The sequence below is a fragment of the Calidris pugnax genome, unplaced genomic scaffold, assembly GCF_001431845.1.
Source record: "Calidris pugnax isolate Ruff unplaced genomic scaffold, ASM143184v1 scaffold5, whole genome shotgun sequence".
Lineage (NCBI taxonomy): Eukaryota > Metazoa > Chordata > Aves > Charadriiformes > Scolopacidae > Calidris > Calidris pugnax.
In genome coordinates this window covers 4273388-4300009 of record NW_015090814.1, presented here as the reverse complement: position 1 = coordinate 4300009, position 26622 = coordinate 4273388, and the positions used below count along the sequence as shown (strand labels likewise).

At 40.0% G+C, this 26622-nt stretch overlaps 1 protein-coding gene across 3 annotated transcripts in view; it reads right to left on the bottom strand.

The window, feature by feature from the left end:
• Positions 1 to 26622, bottom strand: part of SULF1 (sulfatase 1) — a 154487-nt gene that overhangs the window by 102490 nt on the left and 25375 nt on the right. For all 3 annotated transcript variants that reach the window (XM_014939652.1, XM_014939654.1, XM_014939653.1), the window contains one exon: positions 25650 to 25747. The gene's annotated coding sequence lies outside the window, so the exon portion shown is untranslated. The remainder of the gene's footprint in view (positions 1 to 25649; positions 25748 to 26622) is intronic.

Sequence of the window (26622 nt, the reverse complement as noted above, 5' to 3'; positions counted from 1 at the left end):
CCGGGGAGGTGGTGGAGTCTCCTTCTCTGGAGACATTCAAACCCACCTGGACACGTTCCTGTGGGACCTGCTCTGGGTGGACCTGCTCTGGCAGGGGGTTGGAGGAGATGATCTCCAGAGGTCCCTTCCAACCCTTATCATTCTGTGATTCTCAGTGACCTTTCTGTAAGCACTGGGGGGCTGCTGTTAGATCCCCCCAAAGCTGTCTCTGCTCCATGCTAAACAGCACAGTTCCCACTGTCTCTTCACACAGGGCGAGGGCTCCAACCCCAACCATCTTGATGGCCCTCTGCTAAAATCACCCGAGTTTATTGATGTTCTTCTAGTACTGGGGACCCAGAGCTGTTAGATGCTAACAAATGCTGAGTCAAACACATTTTAACATTTGTTTAAAGAGGTATTGCTGTTGTTTAAAGAGGGACAAGTGAGCTGGATTAAGTGAAACAAAAATTTCACACGGTATTTCACTTGTGAAATGAATGAATCAGTGAAGACTTTCAAATAGTTGGGTTGACTGATTTTTCTATTTCTGATTATTTCTGAACTTTTTTCAGGACCAGAAATTAATAGTGCCATTAAAAAAGCTGTTTTTGCTATAGTTACAGGCTGACGAAAGTCCTTTGAACTAGGGAGAATTCTTTCAATTATTTCAGTAGTCCTGGTTCAGCAGAAATTAAAACTGATTTAGACATCATCTTGGTTTTTTTTTTTGATAATAAAACCGAGTGATTAAAGAAGTCAGAATTTGTAAAAAAGTGTGACTTTATATATGAGGAAAGAGAGATTTGAAATCCCCTCTGTCCCAGGCCCCATGTAAATGTAAAGAGCACAGCTGGAATGAAACAAATGATCTGACTGGTTTCTGATGAGCTGGGTGGTGTAAACGTTTCACACTAACCACACTGCACACTCATAATATAGGAGCTAATTCATCTGCCATGAATACATTCCTGTGTATGTTGTCCTTTAAAATAAACAAGCAAAAATGAGTAATTTATCAGGAGTTAAACGAATATTTTTCCAGAGGGACCCCTTCTGTCCCATATGGCTGATTTTAAAGCCTAAATGCAGGCAGCTTAAAAGCTACATCCTCTGTCTCATGTGAAACTGTTTCTATGTGAAACAGTTATGGCTTTAAAATATGGAATTTCAAATTTTTAGTGCTGTCAACAAGTTCCAATTGTTCCTGAAAATATCATTCAGGCTGCTCATTAGTTTCTTAGAAAACTGCAAAACTAAACACAGGGCTGCAGACAGTGAATAATAGTAATAATAATTTTCCAAGGCCTCTACTTACAGTGGCATTACATTTGCAAAATGTGTTTATTTCTAGATTTAATTTAAGAAATTTTAATAGAAAGTTTATAGCCACAATAAAGCAGTTTTATAGGAAAAGTTTCCTGGAAAAAAAAGGTTAATCATTACCAGACTTGCATGTACTAAATTTTACAAATCCTTTTAATTTATTAATGTCTTAAAATCTATAAAAACCCATATTATTCTTGAAGATATCACTATCATCTATTAACATCACAATGATTAATGCATTTCCCAGAGTTTTTCTACAGTAGGAATGAAGCTATTAATTTACAGTTGTACCCATAGAGTCTTCCCCATAGTAAGGGTTTCTCATGTAGGCAGCTCTGATTGTAGGCTCTAAGTAATAGATACTCTGAGACTGAGGCTCACAGGTTTCTCAAACTAACACAGCCTCCAGATATCTGGCCTCCAAAATTAGAGGTGCCTTCTGTGGCTTACAGTGAAGAGCAGACAATGCCTATTGGACAGATGATTCAGAAAAAAATCTACAATAATATCATGGCATAATCCCCCCTATTGTCTGCCCAACCATTTTCATTTGTGACAGAAGAATTCAACAATGAACATAAATATAGAAAAATCTTCCAGGCTGAAAATGTTCTGTTATTTGTGTGTAGTGTCCTGATGCATAACTGGAAACTGTAACTTGCAGCTAAAGAAGAGCATGAACACTGTTCGGAAAAACCACTTACTGTTCTTTTTTTTTCCATTTTAATGAAAGCTCCTAGAAAGTTACCTCTTTTCTAGCTGGTAAAGTACCTTTGGATTATAGACATGTTAAAATCTGGACAAAAATATACCAAACACTTCAGGGTATAAGGAGAGAGAAAGGATCTGAAATGAAAAATGCATTATGCTGAAGTATCATTTGGCACCGGATTATGTTTCCATTATCTCCAGCATTTGAAACCCCATTGACCCCTGGTCAGAGGCATTTATCTTAACATTGCAACTATTTGTAAGACTCTTCCACATTTCTTTGCATGATTTTCTCTCCCCAAACTAGGCCTTTATTAAAGTTACACATCCAGGTTTTCACAGAATAGAGCTGGGAAAGAGATACAGTGATATGTCTGATGTTGGCATGTGATCCTTATGTTCAGTAATGTAATTTTTATGTATCTGCAAACAAAACCCTCCTCTGTTTCAAATAACACCTATAATCATATTTTCAGGGCACAGGAGCACCCCCAGCCCCGGGCACTGGGCATCTCCCTGGGGATGGGGACATGGCCATGACATGTGTGGCCAGCAACGGCATCAGTTGTAATTGATTGAAAAAGTTTAATTCTCATCCAGCTGAATGAGAATCAAACCCCATGAGATAAAAATGAAGGAAAAGTGGCCCTAAAAGTTGCAATGGACAAGTACATTTCACCAGGAAATTGTTCTGGATAAATCCACAGAATCAGCTGTTCTCTGGGGAAGGGTGTAAACAACAACAACCAAACAAAAATTGCAACGTGGGAGAGTGGAGCATGTCACAAACCACCACCTTTACTACTGTGTTAAAGTGGTGTCTATTTATTATACATTATCCTATCGGCTACAGTTTAACACTCAGTTCAGCAGTTTATACAAGATGTATATCAACTGTTAACAGTCAAATGATTCAGGTTTTAGCTTACAGGTGAGGACACGGTGGGAAGGCAATTTTAGGAAGCAAATAACCGTAACCAACTAGCAAAGACCTTTTGCTAATACATTTTCTTTTTAGCATGAAATTGCTTAAAACCAAGGCAGCTGATTGACTGGTGTGAATCATATGCGTCTCCTAGACAGTGTGATGAATGTCACAAGTTAGCATCTAATACCTGCCCAAGGCTTATGGCTGAAAAACTACTCCTCGTGCCATATGTTATGGAAATATCCTGTTAAATGGGACTTTTGGCCAATTTTTTAACGTGTCATTCTCTGTTTGTAAACTGTATGTTGAGTATAACACTTTCAGTATTTTGGAGTGTTTTCTTACATAAAGCCTTTCATCTAAGTTCCTTGATTCACCGTACAAAGAATTAGTTAATTGTTTATCACTGGTATCAGTGAAATAGCATTGAAACTAAAACAGAGATGGATCAGCCCAACTACTGTGAGTCCAGGCTAAGCATTCTGCTTATCCCCAGATTTGAGGCTCAGACAGAAAACCTTAACGTTTCAATCCAAAAATAAATTTCAGTGCAATTTCATGTTGTGGAAAGAAAAACAAAAAACACTGGAAGGCTTTTGTTTTCACCGCAGTGTGAAACGAAAAGATCTGACTCCTTGAAAGCTCAACTGTCATCCTCTGGCCAGCTCTACCTTTAATGAAAGACATAGCACAGATCATACTTCCCTACAATATTAAATGACAACAGTTGTTAAGTACAAGGGCTCTCTTAAAACCTGATGATATTTCTACTGAGGACGTTGTGCCAGAATGGCTTTCCAAAACTAACAGCATTCTGTAATTTGTTATGGATGATGACATACCAAGCTAGACCCGAGCATGAGTTTGGATCCTTAATGATCATCCAGGTAAGCCTCCTTGAAGATTTACTGTTGACTTGTTTCCATTCATCAGCCTTGCATTTGAGCTAAGACTGTCTCACACTTAATTCGTCTCTTTACTTGTAAACTGATCACACACTATTCAGAAATTATTGAGAAACGATAAGCTGACAATGCCATATTTGGGTCAAAGTTCAAAGTAAAGGCATGGTTTCACTTACTGCTCTGTACTGTAGGAATATAAACCAGACTGTATTTCTTCAGTAAGGTATGCTGTGTTTACCTTAGGAGTTAAATAAGGGAAGTGGAAAAGATTTACTGATATTTACTTATTTACTAATACGAAATTTTCAGACTGGTTCATTTTACAGTCTTTATCTGTCTTATGCCACATATATATGCCATGTATAAATATGCAACTGCCAGACATTCTACATTTAAATGCTCCTCAACACCATGCTTTTTCTCTTTTTGAAGACAGAGGTCATTTAAACTGTGTAATCTTCATGGCATTCAGACTTTGGTAATGACAATATCAGTGGGGACTAAAATACAACATGTTACTTGCTGCCGTGCCATGGACTATCATGGCAGAAGCATCCCCTGTTAACTGGACATGTTGTTATTACCCTGATACTTTTTTCACAGGCTTCTAGACAACGTGCTGTCACAGGAAAAAAGTCCTCACAGCGCTCTCATGCCTAAAAGGACACTCCTTGCCGGCCTTTGAAGAGTAGTCACCATCTATTGATGGCGGCATAGACACAGGTAAGGTGTTATCTTGGATCCACCACTACTGGAATTGTTTTTAAATCTATCTAACAACACCAACTGACATCGGGACCTAATTTTTGCTCAGGCACCTTTTCCCTGCCCAAGCAGCTTGAAAGCAGCTTAAAATGAAGATCAGCATAGAGGCAAGGTTCCTTACCCGAAAGCCATATTGCAGATGGGAGGAAGCAGGAGTTACTATTCTAGTGAAAATCTTTGTTAAGCATCATTTCCCCAAGTCTTTTCTGTGAATAAAGATACATATTATATTAAATATATATATTTATATATGATAAAACCCTTATACAGGGCTATGAAAATGATGAGAGGACTAGAACATCTCTCTGATGAGGAAAAGCTGAGGGACTTGGGTCTCTTTAGTCTGGAGAAGAGAAGACTGAGGGGGATCTGATAAAGGGTCTCTCTGATGAGGAAAAGCTGAGGGACTTGGGTCTCTTCAGTCTGGAGAAGAGAAGACTGAGGGGGATCTGATAAAAGACTATAAATATTTAAAGGATGGGTATCAGGAAGATGGGGCCAGTCTTTTTTTCAGTGGTGCCCAGTGACAGGACAAGAGGAAATGGGCACAAACTAGAACATGGGAAGTTTCACCTAAACTTGAGGAGGAACTTCTTTCCTGTGAGGGTGGCAGAGCCCTGGCAGAGGCTGCCCAGAGAGGTGGTGGAGTCTCCTTCTCTGGAGACATTCAAACCCACCTGGACATGTTCCTGTGGGACCTGCTCTGGGTGGACCTGCTCTGGCAGGGGGTTGGACTGGGTGATTTCCAGAGGTCCCTTCCAACCCCATAGCATTCTGTGATTCTGTGATTCATTCTGTGAAATGTAAAACACTGACACTTTATTAAAAGGAAGTTTTTATGGCCTTACAATTAAAGTTTTCTCTACTTCCATAACCAGCTATTGCTGCTGTCGTCAGCTGTGCCGGCCATGAAGTATCTCCCTATCACTTTGGGGAATTATTCTGTATCTTGCAATAACTAGTGGTTATGATTAACATATTATTCTAATTATAGAGCCTTCTAGGAGAGGATGTTGACAGTTGAAGATGGGATACAGCCATTAATAAGCATGCAGCCTTCTTTATTTACAAATGTTTCCTGAATTCTTCGATTTTTCACTGATTCTCAGTGGTTAGGCATTCAGTGAGTATTTCCTGACTTTTCCCTTCCTCCAAGAAAATCACATAACATAAGCACATCAAAGCTGTTGGTTATAAGGAATTAGCAAGTGATCACCCTGTGGAGGGTCTCTCAGTCTATGAATACTACTAATAAGGGCAATAAGTATGAGTTTCCTCACTATGTAATTGCTTACTCTTCATCTCAGCAGGTTCTTCTTTACTTAATCATCAGCAAAATAAACCATGTAAATCACAAAATAGTCCCGTTGTTTGATCATTCCCTTTCTTTGTGTTAGCCCTTTGATATTTAACCTCCCGTTTCAGTCAGCTTTACAAGGATGTTTTCCAGAGAAACAGTACGTCTGATTTGATGCTATATTAATCACTCCAAGGGAACATGTATGTTGCTAGGCTGGGGGTGAGTGTATGCATACGAAAGCAGGCCCAGTCGTGGCCCACAATGAGTTCCTTCTGCAACGGCCCAAGAGCCCTTCATCTTTATTGACCTAGGGAGCAGGTCAGATATGATGGCCGCTGTAACAAAGACATCTCTTGAACACAAAAATGCCTTTGCAGTCACACCAGCTAATCAGTCTGAAAAATCTCAATTTTATTTGGCTTTAAAATACTTCAAGATAACAGAACAACAAGGCTGACATGCTAGAATAAAGGCTAATACTTGATCTTTTTCCAAGCCACGACAGACGTGCAAATTAACAACTGACTGGAGATGGTAAGCCTTTTGGCAAACTCTAGGTATCTTTTAATCTACTAGCTAAAGCAACCACTAGCTCCAGAAGAAAGTAACTTCACCAGGTAAATAAAACACTGGTGTCTCTATTATAAAAAAAGGATGGACGGACGGACGGACAGACGGAAGGAAGGAAGGAAGGAAGGAAGGAAGGAAAAGTCTTTGTGGTAAGCAATGAGCTACTTTGCTCCTGTTTTGCTCTGCAAACATTTTTCTTTTCACCCAGACTGTGAGAGAGAAAGTGAACTGCATGCTAACTATAGCCTGAGGAGAAATATACCTCTGAGGAGGTATAGAAATATAGAAATATACCTCTGAGGAGAAATATACCTCTGAACTACACCTCTGAGGAAAAAGACCTAGGGGTCCCGCTGGACAATAGAATGACCATGAGCTGACAAAGTGCCCTTGTGGCCAAGAAGGCCAATGGCATCCTAGGGTGCATCAGGAAGAGTGTGACCAGCAGGTCATCCTGCCCCTCTGCTCTGCCCTGGGGAGGCCCCATCTGGAGCACTGGGTCCAGTTCTGGGCTCCCCAGATCAAGAAGGACAGGGAACTGCTGGAGAGGGGACAGCAGAGGCCACAAAGATGATGAAGGGCCTGGAGCATCTCTCTGATGAGGAAAGGCTGAGGCACTTGGGTCTTTTTAGTCTAGAGAAGAGAAGACTGAGGGGGGATCTGATCAACACCTATAAATACTGAAAGGGAGGCTGTCAGGAGGATGGGGCCGGTCTTTTTTCAGTGGTGCCCAGGGACAGGACAAGAGGAAAAGGGCACAAACTTGAATGTAAGAAGTTCATGCTTGGACATGTTCCTGTGGGACCTGCTCTGGGTAGACCGGCTTTGGCAGGGGGATTGGACTAGATGATCTCCAGAGGTCCCTTCCAACCCCATGTGATTCTGTAATTCTATAGCACGTTTACCAGTTATTTTCTGTGATCGAGCAGATGTAGCTCAAGATCCACCTGGATTCAGGCAAAGGGCAGAAACTTCCACGTGGGTCACAATAAAAAGAATCATAGAATCATAGAATGGTTAGAGTTGGAAGGGACATTAAAGATCATGGAGTTCCAACCCCCTGCCCTGGGCAGGGACACCTCCCACCAGACCAGGTTGCTCCAAGCCCCATCCAGCCTGGCCTTGAACCCCTCCAGGGATGGGGCAGCCACAGCTTCTCTGGGCAACCTCTTCCAGTGTCTCACCACCCTCACAGTAAAGAATTTCTTCCTAAAATCTAAGCTAAAGCTCCCCTCTTCCAATTTAAAACCATTACCCCTTGTCCTGTCACCACACTTCCTGACAAGAAGGATAATATTGTCACCTTTTTCCTGACACGCTGCAGCTTACTCAGCCTGACCTGAAGAATAAAACTTCTAGCGTCCCCATAATGGAAAATTAATACCCTTACACATATGTATGTGTTACATTGGAGATAAAAAACTTAGCAATACTTAAAATGACATTTAAAATTAAATTTTATATGACAATTTCAAAAGAAGGAAAACCTAACAGGATAAATACTCTTTTCAACAACAGAACAAGCTCTTACCCATAGAAATACGCAACACTGTAAATCTGCTTAGAGATTAAGGTATGTAAGTTATGTGGCAAACATTATAGGGATCTTAGTTTCTATCCTGCTTCATAGGATGAAAAGGAGCGTTTAACTGCTTGGTTCCTGCTGTTCTTGAATGAAAATCCAATGCTTCATTAATATTTATCCCTTTTTCTTCTAACCCTACTATACATGCTCTCTTTCGGAGTTTCAGGAAAACCAGCAATTATCACATCAAAGGTCACCAGTCCACCAGGGAAACTTCAATCCTTAACTGGTGGAGAATTGCTGCAGCTTTTGCAAACATCTCAGATCAGGCGAGCAAATGTTTTCCCTCCTCCCTTCCCTCCTGTGACTCTTGTTGGTTTTATTTAATCAGCTTAGAAGACCTCCTTAGTTTTCCTGTGATGCCATACACTACCCAAGACATCAAAAAGATTTTTATACTGCTGTTATACTTATACAGAGGGAATAAAAGAATAACAATGATTTAACCATGCTGCACAATAGCCCCTGTCTGAAACAGACTGAAGGACTCTGCTTAAATTTCCCAAAAGGTATTTTTTGTTAAGCTCCATTCTGAAGTTACCGGCAACACTCTTGTTTACTTCAATAGTAGCAGTAGGATTAAAGAAAGAAGGTGATCCATGCAAATGAAAATGACAGGGTTGTTCAAGTCACTGAACAGCAGAAATCAGAAGAACCACTGAAAAATGAAGAGATTCTACTCCTGCCAAGAGCAAACATTTAAAAAAAAAAAAAAAGGTACTAGTCAAGCTGCCAAGATAAGTCAAGAATATTGATAATGATATTTAAAAAAATAATAAATGCTGTATTCACGTTACTTATCTTTGGGCGTCATAGCCTCTATGGTTGTGCATTTTGAAAGGTTTTTGGCAATCCTAAGTCCTAAAGAACATTTTTTTTTTTCAATTGAGAGATAAGTTTCCCTAGAATCATACGATGCCAAAAATGAGATGTCTGATAAATCAGAGTTGGCAATGCTAAAAGTGTGGCTGAGGAAGAGAGTTCTGACGACATGCAATGGGAAGGCCACCACACTCATCTGTGTTTCCAGCCTCACTGGAGAATGGATGACCAAACATCATTAATTCTAAGTATTACATTTTTTTGGCTCTTGTACCTTTGCACAATGAATTGATTTAGGCCTGTAGGAATCTTGATGCTAATCAAAACATGACTTCAGTGTCATGTAGCCCACTAGCTTGGGCAGGCTACCTCCACTAAAACAAAGTATCATTCACTGTTTTAAAAAAAAAGTCATTAAAATAAATTAACAAATTTGGCAGAACTGTCAGGGAATACTGCTCCATTTTGTCTGAAGTATCATTTCTTTCTGACTGCTATTTCTGGCTCTGATCCTTTGCACAACTCCTGTGGCCAAGTCCCATTAAATAAGTCAGTCCTACTTCATCTGTGAAGCTGTGCAGGGAATTTGCCTTCACAATACTATAATGCAAAACCAAATAATTTTATCCAACTTACTGCTTTAATACAATTAGTAGATTTGATTTAATCATTTAATCCATGCTCCCCAGTGCCTCCTTCAAAGACAGAGAGTAGGAGGGAACACTCCCATGTACACAGAGAAGCCAGCTAGATGTTCCTGAAACACGGTTTTCCTTTCGATAGAATTACAAGTTCAAAATTCTATGTTTCTCTTCTTTACAATAAACTAATCTGACATATGTAAGGGTGGGGTGTCATCTAAGAAGCCATAGAACTATATGAAGCTGAAATTTCAGCCCTTCTCCCCAGCTCTGCAGCCCTTCTTACCAAGACATGAGTTGTTATGTCCCTCCTCCATGACAGACTTCCCTCACTATGTAACTGTTTTGGTAAGGATCCTGTTCTTGTACTCATTTTGATAGGGCAGAAGGGAAGAAAAGGGATACAGGCAGAACTTTTGTTTCAAGACCAGGCTGGATGGGGCTTTGAGCAACCTGGTCTACTGGGAGGTGTCCTTGCCCATGGCAGGGGGTTGGAACGAGATGGTCTTTAAGGTCCCTTCCAACCCAAACCATTCTATGATTCTTCTCCCAGGAAACAGAAAGACCTACTGTCTTCTTACTGTGCACTCACAAGGTTGGGAACACAGATATCACTACCACAGCTTTGCATCACATATTGGCCTGAAGTTCCTTGGACTTCTGGGTGCCTGGATCCTGCTAATGTAGGGCCTCCTACACAGTTAATTTGCTGAAGGTAAATACAGTAATGTGTTTTTACCGTACTTCCATATTACTGCTCCTACCCCTTGGGTGCTCAAGAGTTCAGTGTGGTTGGCCCAGCAAAGTAAACTCAAGAATTAACTAGGAACATTTTTGTATTGAAACGGACTTTGGTAAAAAGTGACTTGAAATATTAAACAATTGGTTTGTTCAAAGAGCTGAAGTGTCTGAACATTTGAGCTTGACTTCAGAACGTGAATATTCTCACAGCAAAGCACAGCGCACTGAGGAATTTTGCCTATGGGTATGGTATGAATGAACTGAGTCATCCCCTGGAAAGGAGAGATTTCTTTGATCTTCAACTGAGCATCTAAAGCACAGGAGCTGGTATAGTATAGCAAACAAGGTGCCATTCGAGCAGTGAAATTTTATTATTTTGCTTTATGATTACTACATATGGCCACACTGATATTATCAGCTTAATTCCCAGTTACTGCTCTGTTTTTAGCCCTGTTACAAATCAGTCAGATTTGACAAGCACAGCAGAAAGCAACCTCAGAAGCAGCCAAAAGAGTTTCACTCGGGTGCACTGAAAGTCCACCCAGGTGAGCTGAAAGGTAGGGAAGTGTTGGTAACAGAAAAAGGACAAGTCACAGGTCTGCTGTGTGAAAGCCAAGTATGCTAAACAGCCTTTTAATTAGATCTTAGCTGAAAATAACAGAAAAGACCACAAAGGCTTTTTAAAAGCTTTTTGTTACGAAAACAGTGACACTATTCCTCTTGGATAAAACCCCACTATCGATATCAAAACCTTTGTCCCATCAATACCCAGCTACAGCACTGTAATGTGTGTGGCTGTGAGTTAGAAACACACTGTGGTTGTCAAGCTGCTGGGGAACATTTAATTCTAGGGGAGTTACAGGAGAGAAATGATGCACCAAGAAATGCTGCTGTGGTTGTGATAAGCCCTGGTTTTCATCGACAAAAAAATGGTTCTGAGCATTGTGTCCAACAGATCACCTCTTCTCCTGAATTACAGTTCTGCAGTTGGGATGCTTTGAAGATAAATTAGTTTACTGGCTGGATACACTTAAAGTTTCTGGAGTTTTAGGGAAAGACATAAGCTTATGAAACAGAGAACAGGCGGTGTACTTCTGGCACAGGGACTTTCTGTAGTCTGGATTTTCTTTTTCCAACAGGCTGAGGAAATTAAATTGAAGAATACAGTATCTGGATAACACCACTGGAAGGGCAGAGGTTGTACAAAATACATGTGCATTTTTTTGCACTGTAATGAATTTATAGCAAGTCTATATATGAAATAAAAAAGAACTGTTCCCAAAGCTTAATGTGAAGTACAGTATTCTTACTTATTACCCCCAGGCAATGCATATTGCAAGGCTGCTGCTTGTCTAGATACAAGGCCATGATTAACTGATGATTAATTAGCTTAACTTATACTCTCATCAAATTCACTGCTTTGATAAGTAATCTCTTAAATGACTTAGCTTATGTAGACAAACTGAGGCAATTATTGACATAGTTCAAATAATTCAACACTTCTAGGAGAAAGGCTCAAAGAAATACAAGCAAACTGAAGTCTTACCAAATGTCCTTAATGAAGTTTTCTCTGGGGTCACAGGCAACAGATTTTTCTGGCTTCACAGAGCTTTCAGAATCTGTTCCACATGGCATGTCTTTGGTCCTTGTTTTGATAAGAAAAGATTAAGGGACTTGCCCAGGCAAGTAGCAAGACGCGGTTGGAACTACCTGTATTTATGGGAGTTCCCAATGCACCTAACAGACAATACCAACAGTAGTTTCCTTCACAGCTTAGGCAGTGTCTTAATTTTGCCACTGTTTACATCAAATGACTAGGAACTTTGGGTCTCAACCTTGTCTACAGTTATAGAATCATAGAATGGTTTGGGTTGGAAGGGATCTTCAAGATCATCCAGTTCCAACTCCCTGCCCTGGACAGGGACACCTCCCACCAGACCAGGTTGCTCCAAGCCCCATCCAGCCTGGCCTTGAACCCCTCCAGGGATGGGGCAGCCACAGCTTCTCTGGGCAACCTGTTCCAGTGTCTCACCACCCTCACAACAAATAATTTCTTCCTGAGACCTAGCATAAATCTCCCCTCTTTCAGTTTAAAACCGTTCCCCCTTGTCCTATGGCCCTACTCCCTGATCAATAGTCTCTCCCCATCTCTCCTGTAGCCCCTTTAGGGACTGGAAGGGGCTCTAAGATCTCCCCAGACCCTTCTCTTCTCCAGGCTGAATACTTGCTGTATGTGATTGTTACCATCTGGGGCAACTGGTCTATATACTGTCACAAATGGATCAGACTGTATTCCAGTGATCAACAGAACCATCTCAATAAAACTCTTATTTACCTTTCAAATTGTGAGGCTCACTTAATTCATGTTCTCAGAAAGTTCTTGATGATAAGTTGCTATAGAAATTAAAAATATTTGCAGCCCATAGAAACCTTTGCTTCAGCACCATTAAGATGCTTTTCTTGTTACGTTTTCTCTAATTATGTTTCAGTCTTGTCCATGGATCTCAGTTTTCCATTCTCTAACAGTATGTGTGAGGTTTCTGGATTTCATTTATACACAAGATAACATTGTAGTTTCAGAATCTCTGCCACTTGAAATAGGACATTTGAAAAGAAAAGTAAAAATAAAGAATCTCTGCCACTTGAAATAGGACATTTGAAAGGAAAAGTAAAAATAAAGAAATGAATATACAATCATAAAGAAGCTAGGGGAATATCCTAACATTTTATTGCCTGGAATTCTCTGCCTTTTGGCAAGGCTAAATCAAGAGCAGGTAAGTTTAACTTCATTCAGAAGTCCTCCATCAAGTTTGGAAACAGCATGCTTCAACCACAACAACTTTCACAGCAATCTTAAACCACTAAGATTTTAATAAATCTGAGGCTAGGCTTTCAAGATTACCCTAGAACGTATGTGTGTCACTGTCCTATGAAGAAAATAGATGTGCAGGAATGTTGAAAGTTTGGAGAAACTGATAGAATCAGTGCTGGAGCATTATTTCATGCCATAAGCTTTTAAGAGCTGCCCAGGTCATAGTGCGGGAGTCAGTCTAAGATTGATGCATTAGTGTCTCCTGAAGTGAAGTACAGTTTAGAGATGAATACACATCGTTAAAATCACTCTGATATTGACAACTTAAAAACATGTACCCAACTAAACCTAAGTAAGCACTAAACACCCCTCAATAGAGTCAATTTTGGAACACATGGACCTCTCTGAACACAGGTCCATGCAACAACTACTGGCATTTCAGAAAGACATGTTAGTCAAAATTAAAAAGAAAAATGGAACAAACTGTCTGAAATCTTGTGGCACTGTGCCTCCACAAAAGAACAGAAAGCTCCTTTTCTATAAAAATTGACCATGGTGCAGAGGCAACTGCTTCACTCCCCCCCACCCCCTGGTTGCCACCACCATCAGCTGCACTATGGGCTTGGCAGAGCGGCATTGAGCCCACATTAATAAAGCCCAGCTGGATATAGGTTGACACCATCAAGAACTTCTGTGTTTGCCAGGGAACTAGCTTACCATGGAGCCAGAAAACTTCAGATGGGCTCGTTAACTCTAGCTCTGTGCAATGCAAGAGCAGCCATGCTGATTATGAAGTTGAGATGCTCCTGGAAGTGATGTGGCCACATTCATGTGGCTCCAAGCTTCAGCTAATACCTGTGGCATGGATAATCTGCAACACATGGATAATCAAGCACTGACTGTATCCTGCTTCCGAATGGGTGCACAGCCCACATATCTAGTGAGGCAGTGCTGAGACAGAAGAATTTAAGAGCTCTGAGCCCAAAAGAAATCCAAACCCTTCTTTATTTCTAGGCTGTCAGCAATGTGTTTTGCACAGGCAAACAAGACTGAATCTTATTATTTAAAGGAATGAATTGTATTACTTATAGTCAGATTCACCTTCATGCACAGGATCAAGCACAAAAACCTATGAATCACTTCAGGTCTGTTTTGACAACTTGTCAGAGCTTCTTAGGTCTTAGGCTGAGCCTCTCTCAAGGTAGGAACGTGCCCCTGAGGACTCCACCCTGCTTAGCGCTAAACAACTTCTGAAGGCGATGAGTGCTCTTGCTTTATGGTACTAATCATTATTTGGAACTGTTCGGACTCTGCAGGACTAGCTCTCTGACTTCTGGTTTTAATATTTTCATCGGAAATGAGTAAGTGTAATTGACTTTTGCAGTGCTTAACGGGAGTTAGCATTGCTAAACACTTACTGAGCACCCTGAATAACTTAATCGTGAGAAAGATACTCTAGAGTTACTTGCCTCATGAATATATATATCCTTTTCGCAATAGGTTAATGCACATAGAAGTGAGTTAACCATACACTGGATTTTACTTACCCCTGAGGGCCACGTAACAATAGGTTGGAATTTATTTATGTTAAAATCAGAGCAGTTTTAATCCAATCACTGTCTTTACCTCACACATGCATCTACATCTATTGAAATAATTACATTGAGTGCTATTCACCTCCACGTTGCAGACACCTAGATTTAATTTTGAAAATGTCAGTGTGACTACATGAGGTAGGTGTCTAAGCTTCCAGGACAGTCAGAGGGGAATCTCATCTGCACAGTTAGGGGAACCTGGAAACTATTTGGCTGTCCAGGTGCAGGTCCCCAAGCCCCACAGGCTGTATTGACCCAAATGTTATTGCCTATAATGGGAGACTAGATATTCACACACTAACACCCACAACTAGGTCTCTGAATCCCACCCAGTAGACCAGGTAACTGGTGTCATTTCTGAGCTATTGCCTAGTCCCTTTTACCTAAAATATGTTGAAAAGCACAAATTTGAAGTTTTGGGGTATAATCAACCTACTGTACATACATGGACTCCCTGGAGATGCTCCTTTGGGTTGTACTTAAAGGTACAACTATTGTACAACTACAAAAGGTACAGAGAAAAAGGAAGAGGATGAAAGAGTCACACTGGGAAGGGTTTCTTAAATTTTCATTATTTCCCAGTTTGTGCCTGGGGAGTCAACGATCACCATAACAAAACAAGGCTAGAGGTTATTTCTATGTCTTTATCTATATCTACATACAGGTGCACACACACACACATATATATGCATTATTTTCCTTATACACACGTTTAAAACTCAGTACACTTATTTCCTCATAAGGGTAGAGAAAACATATTACTGTCCTATAATCTGCAGTTGGGAGGAAAAAAATAGACCTGCATTCCGAAGCATCAATTGTAATCCTGAATTTTAACAATATAAACCAACGTAATACTGTTGCCTTTGGCAGAGTGACACTGACACAAGACTTCACTTGCAGTGCTAAAAGTATTTGCTTACTGCTTTTCCTTATGTTCTTAGGGAAGCTGTGCTTGAATCCCTAGTGCTACTGTGAGGGAAAGTCTGGCATAATTTTGCCCTCTAATGCTTTCTTTGCTTTCTTTACTTTCTTCTGGAGCCTAATATGTCATCATACTCAAGAGTGCCCTGTTCTCCTGCCCCTACTCAGCTGTGCCAAGGAAGCTGCCCAGATCCCAAATTTTGCTGTGAAGACCTTGGGGGCAAACTACATAGAAATCTTCAGATCATATTTAGTCTCATCTTCCATTTTTACGTCTTCCACAACTTTCTACAAAAATAAAAAGGCAACTGGAAAGCAAATAAAAAGGAAAAGATTCAGGGATGTGTTTAAGGTTAGGGAAACATTGGTAAGGAAAAATGTGATGAGAGGAAAGTGAGAAGGGAGGCAACGAAACAAATGGCAGAGATGTGAGAAAGGCATGTCCATGCACAAGTCTGTGCTGATTAAGCTAATCAGGTTCAATTAAACCCCTGCATGGACACCTCTGGGAGCTGTGACACGTATGTGAACAAATGAACAACCTCTAACAATACTTGGGTCACTATAGCATGAACCAATGTGCTTTTCAGCAAGCATGCAACAAATCACATCAGTGCTCTTTCAGAGAAACTTAGGAGCTTAACTTCAGAAGAGCAATTAAAATAATCCATACCTATCGTGCTGCACAGCTTAAGATACCTAAAGCTCCTTGGAGACCTAATGCTAGGCTTCTGGGTCTGCTCAGTTGTCACCCTGTCTTTGTTGCGCTAATTGCCCGAGATCCTGCCTTTTGGCTAAAGCTGTTTGGGAGATGCAAAACAGGCATAAGTCTCCAGAGGAGCTCGATTTGTGAGGCACACATTGGCCATGGAAAACTCATAGGATGTTGGGGATCCACCAGGAAACAGGAAGTCTGAGATTCAAGCTCTCCTCCTGATGACATCTGGAGCTCCAGCTCCACTCCCAGGAGATTTCCTCAGTCACCAGGCAATGGTGACAAAACGCTTGGTCCACCTCTCCTGGGAAAGCTGTTCCAGGCAAGATGAGGGTGGTGAGACACTGGAAGAGGTTGCCCAGGGAAGTTGTGGATGCCCCATCCCTGGAAGTGTTCAAGGCCAGGCTGGATGTGGCCTTGAGCAACCTGGTCTAGTGGGAGGTGTCCCTGCCCATGGCAGGGGGGTTGGAACTGGATGGTATTGAAGGTCCCTTCCAACCCAAACCATTCTACGATTCTATGAAGATCCTGGAACAGCTGGGGGAGAGGAGGAGGAGGGCTCAGTTCTCCAGGTGGGGACAGTATGTTGGCATTCTTGAGACCTTTCTGCTCTTTATCAAAGAACAACTTTGGGATAATGTATGAACAGTCTAGAAGAAAGCACTGGGACTGAGGACGTGATTTCAGGCTCCAAGAATCTGTTTCCCAGGGAAGCCTGACTGTAGCCCTGAGCTAGATCTCTGTAAGAAAGATACCTTGGGTACCCATCCCTTGGCCATCCCCTATAAACTGTTTCCAGTTCCCCTTACTCAGATCCCAGCCTAGGAGAAAAAAACTTACCACACAGATAGTAGGTATCTGATAATATTTAGCAAATTCTATTCCCAGAGCATCATAATATTAACGCACTTTGTTGCCTTCTGCCTTAAAGAATTTTTTTCTGAGTGTTTTTTTGCCCCTGGAATGTACAGGAGGAGCCATGTACAGTCTGTGAATGTTTGGGAAATGTCAAGCTCCTATCTGAGCCCCTTAATGCACTTTCTGATTACCTGTTCGAGATGACTCACAACGTTGTGTAAACCTTGGTATTGTCACACGACTTGCTTATGTCACTCAACAACCCGGGAAGGAGCCAGGAACTTCAGCTCTGCTCCTGAGTTTCAGCTATTTGATCAGGCTTCCTTCCTCAGGACCAGTGTTTGCAAAGTTTCACAGACTTTTTTTTTTTAATAACTGCTGTTGTAAGGCTAGTTTGACCTACCACACCTAAATATATTAAAACAGAAAATGTGCTTTAAAAAGCCAACAAATATAGAAAATATTCTTTCTGTTTCTTTTTATGATCAAGAAGAAATTTGCTACCTAGGTAAAATCAGCTTCAAAATTGTTTGCTATTTAGCTAAAGGCATAAAAATTCCTTTGGGAGGACTGAAGTAAATGAAGCTATAGATTTCAGAGCTGGAGGTTTACTGATTCCCTCTGCTGTATGCTCAAAGGCACAGAGCCCTCTTGGGCAGAGGCTACAGTTTGCCAGATTCATTAAATGAATGCTAAAAAGACCCTGATCCACTCAAACACAGAAACAACTTGTCATTACCTGCACTGTCAATACCTGAAAACATGTGACCTTTGCTGCTGGCAAAGTAACACCTTATAGCCCAGAGGTACATTAAATGAGCTTAACGGAGAATCAGTTTGACACTAACATTAATCTAGGGCATGTGGACTTTGGAGAATCACAAATCTTCTTTTATAGCTTGAAGCAGGTCAAACATCTCCCTTTATAGAAACAGCCTTTGGTTCCTACAGCTAAAGAAAATACCTATTATTTAAAATAAACATCTCTAAGACATATACAAAAATATTTTAATTAAGTAGCTGCATTCTACCCTGCTTACTTTTTCTCCGCAGTTTTAGCAGCACATATTATTCTACTCCTCACTAAGCTCTTAATTTGCTAACACCAATAAAATTCCATATCCCTGAAATGGCTGCATTTCAATGACTGGTGAAATGATCCCCCTTATTTTCTTCATATAGTGAAGTAACAATGCTACTTGAAAATCTATTTCTATATTCTTATACCTTATAGACTTAAGTCTGCAAAAAGAAAAAAGGAAGTCAGTGAAACATAAGAGCCAGAAGTCTCTTATACTGCTATTTAGATAAAGGCACACACATTTCAAGTTTGCATTTTAAAACTCTGATCTATGGAAGTATCTTGTTGCTATTCGATGTACTCATCAAGTACACACCTCAAAATATCCTGCTCTGAAAAGTCAACTTGCAAAGTGATATCTTCCTATTCAGCAACCTCTGCTTAGCAAATAACTAACTTCAAAACTACTTCAACAGCAAAAATTAGAAAATATTAGCCTTTTTTTTATTACCCCTTTATCTCTTTCCGGCCAATAATGTTAAAAATTTGAATAGAACTTTATGTCATTTTGTGTATTAACTCCGTAGTTAATTATATTCCATCAGATACTGTGGAGCAAGTCCTCCAGAGGTAAGTGGCTTCTTCAGATGTTATAATGGTGATAACCTAATGAGTAACTGTATACAGGGCATCTAAAGTTTGTAGCCAGCAAATCTTTGCTAAAGGAAAATGTCTAATGTCTGATACCCTTAATACTAGTGATTTATAAGATAGAAGTAAAGTTTGTAAAATTGCTTGCTGGACAGCACAAACTGTATACATTTAATACATTCACTGTAACCATCATGAATTATGGAAGACACAGGAACCTCATGAGAGAGGGTCTTATGACAGAGCTGCACTTTAATGAAAAGCACCAGAAATGTTTCCGAAGTCTGAAAGCTCAATGACAACAGCCCCATGATTGAACTGTTCCTGGAATTAGGCAGATCTGCTCAGGTCTCTGTAGTCATCTTTTCTTCCAACAAACATCTATAAGCACCCCTGCGCCATCTATTCCAGTTAATATCCTTCAAGTTAATAGTTAGATCTCTGTTGCTGTTGTATTTCAGCATTACGCTTCCCCTTCACCTCTGTGTCACCTCCCTTTATTTTTATCCCAGCCTGTGCCATGTCTGTGATACCACATTCAGCCCAGGAGAAAAGTCTCTCAGCAGAGACCCAGCAGAAAATTTCAATGCACCTGACAATCAGATCACGCAATCAGACGTTGGCACAATGGGACTTGGTAGTGACTAGAAGGCAAATCATAGGGAAAAAGACAAAAATCACGACCACCACCCCAAAATGTTCTCAAAATACTTCTTTCATAAGATTAAAAATTCATCATGATCCAGCTGAGCACCTTGAGGTGTAAGGACCACCCACCATGTTTGTTCTGAGCATCACAGAACACAATCCTCCTAGAATATTAAGTGTAACCTAAGTATGAGGCCCTGCAAACACAGTTCACCACTTCCACAGCATCATGGCCACTAGTTGGGATATTTACAAATTTGTCAAAATCACAACCTAAACTCAAAGTCCAAGTTTCCATGGAAAAACCGTATTCTTTTGTTGTCTTAAGGTGTTCTGTATGATTTCAATAGTTATGCATAGTTTTAAATATCCAGAAGCACACAGGACACTTGATGGTTTAATTTGGTACTATTTAAACTATGAAAAGTTGTGGGGAAGGCCTCCTGCCTAAAAGAAAAAGTTAATGTGTGTATAAGAATCTAAAAATGCTGGTGAAGAATGTTTTCATTTCAGTTACAATTACTGTGTCATCATATCTTTATTTGCTTTCAATTAGTTGCATGGTTGAACACCGTCACTCAGTCATGTCTCCGGCTATTTATAAATATAGGATTAATGGCTATAAAGACCTGCTTTGTTAATCAGTGGTTATGTTTTATTGCCTTAGCCATCTTAATTTACCTCTCACAGGACTTCAAAATCCTGTAGAAGCTCTGGACCTGATCAGTGAAGGGTCTGAGAACACCTTCAGTGGGAACCGGGGTGGCCTTCAGCTTCCAGGATCAGTTCCTGGAGATAAACATGCCCACTGTGTGACAGACACCCAGCTGCTGAGCTGTGAGCCTGGGATTTCTCTATGGTATTTATGAGCATCTCATCACTGCATTATCCAATCATTCTGTAATCTTAAGTGTATCTATTCCTGCAGCTCTCCTGTGAGATGGTGAAGGGATGTTTTCCCTGTGGCTCTGACTGTAGCATTGTCGTACGAGAGGTCTTCTCTGGGGCAAGGAGTTGAGACTAAATTCCTCTAAATACCAGGTTAATCAATGAACTAGTGCACCAGCTTTCCCACTGCAGGGTAGCACCAAAGGAGCTGAGAAGGGGGTGATGACTGACATAGAGAACCTCTTATGTGCATATCTTCTCTCATCTGTATGCTCCCCTATATATTAGAACTGCAAATCTGGCTGGAAACCCATTCATTTTTCTTCCACATGAGTGATAAAGTGTAAAACATGGTTGAATTCTTCCCCAGAACTAATAACCTCACTCTCAACATTTCTTTAGGTGAGAGCCTGCACTTCACTAGTACATCATCTACTTTCTTGTCAAGACCAAAACATACCAGGCCTTCATGGGACAAGGAAAACAGACCATTTTTTTCTTCCTTCTGGGAACAGATTGAGGAGGAGGTAGGGCAAATGATTACAACTTGAGGCAACAATGAGCAAAGAAATGTTGTCTTAGATCTGTAAGTCTGCAAAGCAACAAATAATGCTGGAAAGCTTTCCCCATTAGTGTTTCTTGGCCCGGAGTCAGCAAGCTGCTGCATCGCCATGTCAATAGCACATATACATACATAAACACATGTCCAAGTGCTTTTCTCACTGCAAGTAGATTTAAGCGGTTGCAGATATGTCATTATTTTTTTTTTAGATGACCAAAAAGGTCCTCTGTGAAGAAATGTTAATCTTATCCACATACTTCACTCAAAAAGCATGTACAGTTTTAACATTACTCTGTCACACCATTGATGTCACATTTTTGTTTGTATGGTTTTGCTTTAGCTGTTTTCTTTTGTCGTTCTGGTATTAATACATAAAGCCAGAAATGAGTTGTCTCTCTGGTATTCTTTTTACCATTCCCTGACTCTATCATTACAATCTTAATGATGTTATAGGTCTACTTCCGAATAAAGACATTTTGCATTTTTGCAAGAAAACCAACGAGATACTTCTGGATCAAGTTACTGGCAGTAGAAGTATGTGGCTGCAAAAAAACCCCTCTATTCTTCTTAAATATCCATCTGAATGGAAATATTTGGAAGGGGTAGAGGAAATAATGACACATAGAATTCTTCTACAAAACTTAATTTAAAAGAATTCTTTATATAAAATATTAGAACCGTTTTTATCAGACTGTGAGTGTCTTATTTTGATGCCCTTGCAAAGCACCAGTTCCCCACCAAGGCGTGGTAATATGACTGATACTGGACAGGAAGGAAGTGACCTGGCTCTGACAGGAAAAAAACACCACCTAAAAAGGCCAGAGACCGGCATTTTGAGAGCTTGGTCTTGAAATCTTAGGAGTACACTCGTATGAAAGTTCCTGCCTTCAGGAAGGAATTTTTGGGGGGATCTATTTTTCTCTTGCCCATCTCTCTTTTCCTGAGCATGCTTTCAGCCCTCCAAACTGCTGGTGTCTGCTCCTCACCAAGGCAATGCGGAGAAACACGCCGGTAAGAAAACCAGTGAAGCAACCTAATCGGCAGTTGAGAACCCCTCAGGAGGAAATGAAGGAGAAAAACCTCATACTTCCCCTTTGGAGCTCTACTGGCGTGAACTAATTTAATAGGGATGAGCAGCCACAAAGCCAAATGAGTGCCTGTTGCTTCGTACAAGTGACATGTGGTAGGTTATGGGTATACTAAAAGTGAATCCCAGAATCTTCGCTTTCAGAGCTTCTAAAGGGGAAACTCCAAGATCACAGACTTTTCTGCTGTATTGACAGGCTGTATAAAAACTCCCTTTGGATCTTAATCAATAGTGTACATGTTAAAACACAGAAAAGGTTTATGTGTGAGAGAGAAACCGAAATGGAAAGGACACTTGTTTACCAGGTCAGATCAGAAATGTCCTGTGAGCAAGAAAGTCACCAAAAACAGAGGAAAGGAAAGGCCAAAGTTGTGTTCCTTGGAATACCTAATTTCATCAGCTGTATCTACTGTAGTTAAAAGCCATTTACCTTAATGCATTTAGGAGGAAACCCCCTTATCTTTCAGCTAATAATCCCTTTCTACGTAATCCTCTTTTCCAAACTGAGAAACTTCTTGAGCTTTCTGAAGGAAATACTAAGTTTCTGTTCAATGGTATTTCAGCAAAAATGGTCCTCAGCTTCTAATTTTGTAAAGTGTTTTTTAAAAGTCAGGCTTGGAGAAAAAAAAAAAAAAAAAAAAGAGTTGAGAATCGGTTTTGTTTTCAAAAGTGAAATATAGTAATGAAATAGAACTAAGGTCACTGATGGCAGAGATCACTTGGGAGGGATGCAGAAGCAAATAGCTTCTTAGCAGATCATCTTTGTGTGGGTGCGTGTCAGAACGTGTGTGTGTGTGTATGCAAACACAGGGATGTACCTCTGTGCTAGAGGATTTTTCCCATGGGACTTCCCTGGTTTTGGTAGGCATTTCCTTGTGACCTTTTAGCAGGAGAGAAAGAAAAAGCCTCTAGACAAGGAGATGAAAACGCTTGACAAGATGCTGGCTGGAGACTGGCTGCCTGAGAAGAGATTTGGCACGACTTGGCTGTGTGGGCAACTCATAACAATGAAATATCTCAGCACAGAGAGAGGAACCCTACAAAAACATCGCAGTTCTGCTGTGTGCCTTCTAGCAGGATGGTCAGCAATACCTTCTGGTGACAGACCAGTGACTGTGCCCTTGTCTTTATTGCTCAGCTTCCCAGCCTCTCCTGACAATCTACTGCCCCTTGGGATTTTTCCAAGTTATTCTGTGGGACCCACATGACCATCTACAGAGCTTTCTTTCTTGGAGACACCACTGGTCAGCCCAGTACTCTTGACCTATCAATCCCTCATGTGGATTCACTCTCCTAAGCCCTGTAACCTGGAGCGAAATGCTGTAATGCCAGTCTCTCCTGCTCTTGTTTCAGGATCATGCTCATTTCAGATGAAGTGAAATGGGTTTTTCAAGCTCCTACAAACTGGGATCAAAAAGCCTGTTTGGAACTGGCACTGGGTTATGTGTGTGTGCAGTAATGAAACTACGTTTCTGAAAAAAAACCTGACCCCAAGGGTTAAGTTGTATTCGACTTAATTAACTGAAGTTGGCTTTTGGAATGTCAGCGGATAATGTGCCAGGAAAGTCTTTGCACTAAGAGTGTCATTAATAGATTATATACATAAGAGACATGATTTTTAAGCTTCAGGTCAAAAAGCCGCCTTTTCATTTCTCTTGGAACTTCTCAACTATTTTATCCATGGTGCACGTGATAATACTTTATTTCATAATAAATATTCTGAAGGAATTCCTAATACTGACACATATGAATTAAATTTATGCCTACTTCACAGTTATAGTTTCATTGTATGTGATACCATGACTTAAATATGTTCATAAATTTCTCTTGAGACATCTCTCTGCAACAGCACATGATGTAGTCAATGAAAAGCAAACCTCTAAAGTTTTAGGTTAGATAAACAACGTCCAAGGGTTTTCTCTCTGCAACAGCACATGATGTAGTCAATGCAAAGTAAACCTCTAAATTTTCAGGTTAGATAAACAACGTCCAAGGGGTTTTTTGGGTTGGTTTTTTTTTTGGGTTTTTTTGTGTTTTTTTTTAAATTAACCTTGGGATCTGCAAAAATTACTTGGAAATCTTCCAATATAAAGTTCTTCATAAGATTATATGTGCTTCCTGTCTTTGGTAGACTGGGAACATCACCAAAATGATCACTTGTCATTTCATTCAATAGAACCGGAAGGCACTGCAAATAATAATCCAGTTCATTCTCTTCAACAAAAGCAAGATCACTCATCTAAACCACGTTATTTCACAACTTCTGCTTCTATGGAAATCTAAGGCATGTGTTTTCTTAGCCCTTCTCAAGTTAAACTCTTTAAGAGCAACCTAGGAAAAATATATATAAACCAATAGATGAAGTTAGGAAAAATTTAGATAAAGCTGGGGGAACTGAAGATGGAACTGAAGATAATGACAAAGTAGATAGAATAGGACAACCTGGATACCCTCATATGCTGTGTGAAAGCAAACAATATGGGCTTTATATGGGACCAATATACAGCCACACATCTGGAGGGAAAATAAAAGAGGTTGAATAATCTTATATGCATTCTAATTGTTATGAAACATTATCTGAAGATCTGGCAATTTAAATATTCTGTACTTAAAATAAACAATGAGCTAACATGTCAAAATGTTAACTAGTTCCAAAGAAAATTCCATACAAAGACTCGCACGTTAAATAAACTTGATGTACACCGGCTGTCCTTCATTGCTAGTAACGCCTTCATTTTAAATCCAAATTTGCCTCTGTCACACATATACCTGCTATGAAATCCCATGCATTTGCAAATTGTTTAAACCGAAATATTTTACATAAATAAGGTGACAGAAAATAATACAGACGAGGGAAAACTGAATCTCAGAGCATTTCAAGCTTCCTGCTCTGTGCTCTGCCGTGTGGCTTTATATTTTTATTTGTTAAGTTGAGATGTATTATTTGATATTCAGCCTAGTTCCGTAATTCCCACATCAGAAGGTCACCACACAACTTGCTGTGACCTCCTAATTCCACCTAAAAGTCAGCCAGGCCTCCAAAGCACATAACTAGTGCAGATCTTGTGGGATTGCTTTGGCAGAGTCGCCTGAGACAGCTTACATAGTGCTTTTCTTTACCATGACCAGCTGCATGCAGTGAGATTAGCTTCAAGTTTTCATAATCGTCGTGTTCGTATAAACAAGGGAAAATTCCAAACCATTACTTTTTGCTTAATGTATATCTTACCCTGCAGGAAAAGTGCACTTTTATCTTGACATAACTCAAGCCTATAAAACATTCCTTTCCATAGGCTCAAGAAAGGCATACATTTTGTTCACAGGATATTATTCAACAACCACAGAACATACAATTTCTGAACATCTTAAAAAATAGAAAGTTAATAGTAGCAAGCTTTGGGTTGAGGAGCTGTCTGTGTAATCATTTACTGGCTCACTAAAATGTTAAGGGTCCTTGGGTTAGTCTTGAGCCTTTAAAGTTTGGCAGGACAGAACCTCCAGAAGATTTACTACAGCTTAATTATTGACCTGACATAATACTTAGGCTACGTAGCACATGCTGATGGCTTGTTTGGTTTAATTAATTACTGAATAAGCATTTTATTTTTGTACCTTTGAAGATTTCCTGCAGTTAATGTGCCTCGGTTAATTTTCATAGCATCGGACAGAAGTCTGCATGTCTTGATCGGTGAATTTATTATAGGCAAAACCTGCAAAAAGGGGAAACCACATTAATTAATACTTATAGCTGCTAGGAATCACCCATTTTAGTTGTTGCATAAGCTCTGTTCATACTGGATTCAGAATTTGTTTGCAAAACTAAACTTACTAATTCCTATTTACTTTGCTGAATCACCCTGCAGATCCAAGTTTATCCATGTCTAATTACCTTGCCTACAAGTCAGCAAACTGCCGTGGTAAAAATAATTGAAACATTAGAGAGCATACATTAATTTATAAAGATCCTGACTTGCTTGTGTTTTGTTCATTACTAAAGTACCTATCAATGTGTACCTGCTTTTTCAGTGCCTTAATACAGCCAAGAAAACTTATGGCAGGTGTTCTTCTACATAAGCAAATAATAATAATAATAATAATAAATAATCATTTAATCATTTGTACCATTGTAAAATAACTGTACAGAAATTATAAGATATCTTTTATTTAGCTGTCAAAAACAAGTGAAGGTGCTTTCCTTTTCTAATCCCTGTGGGAAAGCTCTATCAAGTCTAACAGAATTGTATGTCTTCAGGTTAACCATAATCTTACGTTTGGCTAACAAAATGTTTACATCTCCAGCCTCCTATTCTAATGGATGGTTCAAAAAGCTAGATATCCCTCACTAAAGTCTGCAACCTAGCAGGATATTTTCTGAGAATATTTGTAATATTTTAATAGAATTTTCAGTTTTGGAGAAACTTGTCTTGGCTTTTTCTCAACTACCTGAAAGGAGGGTGTAGAGAGGTGGGTGTTGGCCTCTTCTCCCAAGTGAATAATGACAGGACCAGAAGAAATCGTATGAAGTTGCAGCAGGGGAGGTTTAGATTAGATATTAGGAAGAATTACTTTACTGAGAGGGTGGTCA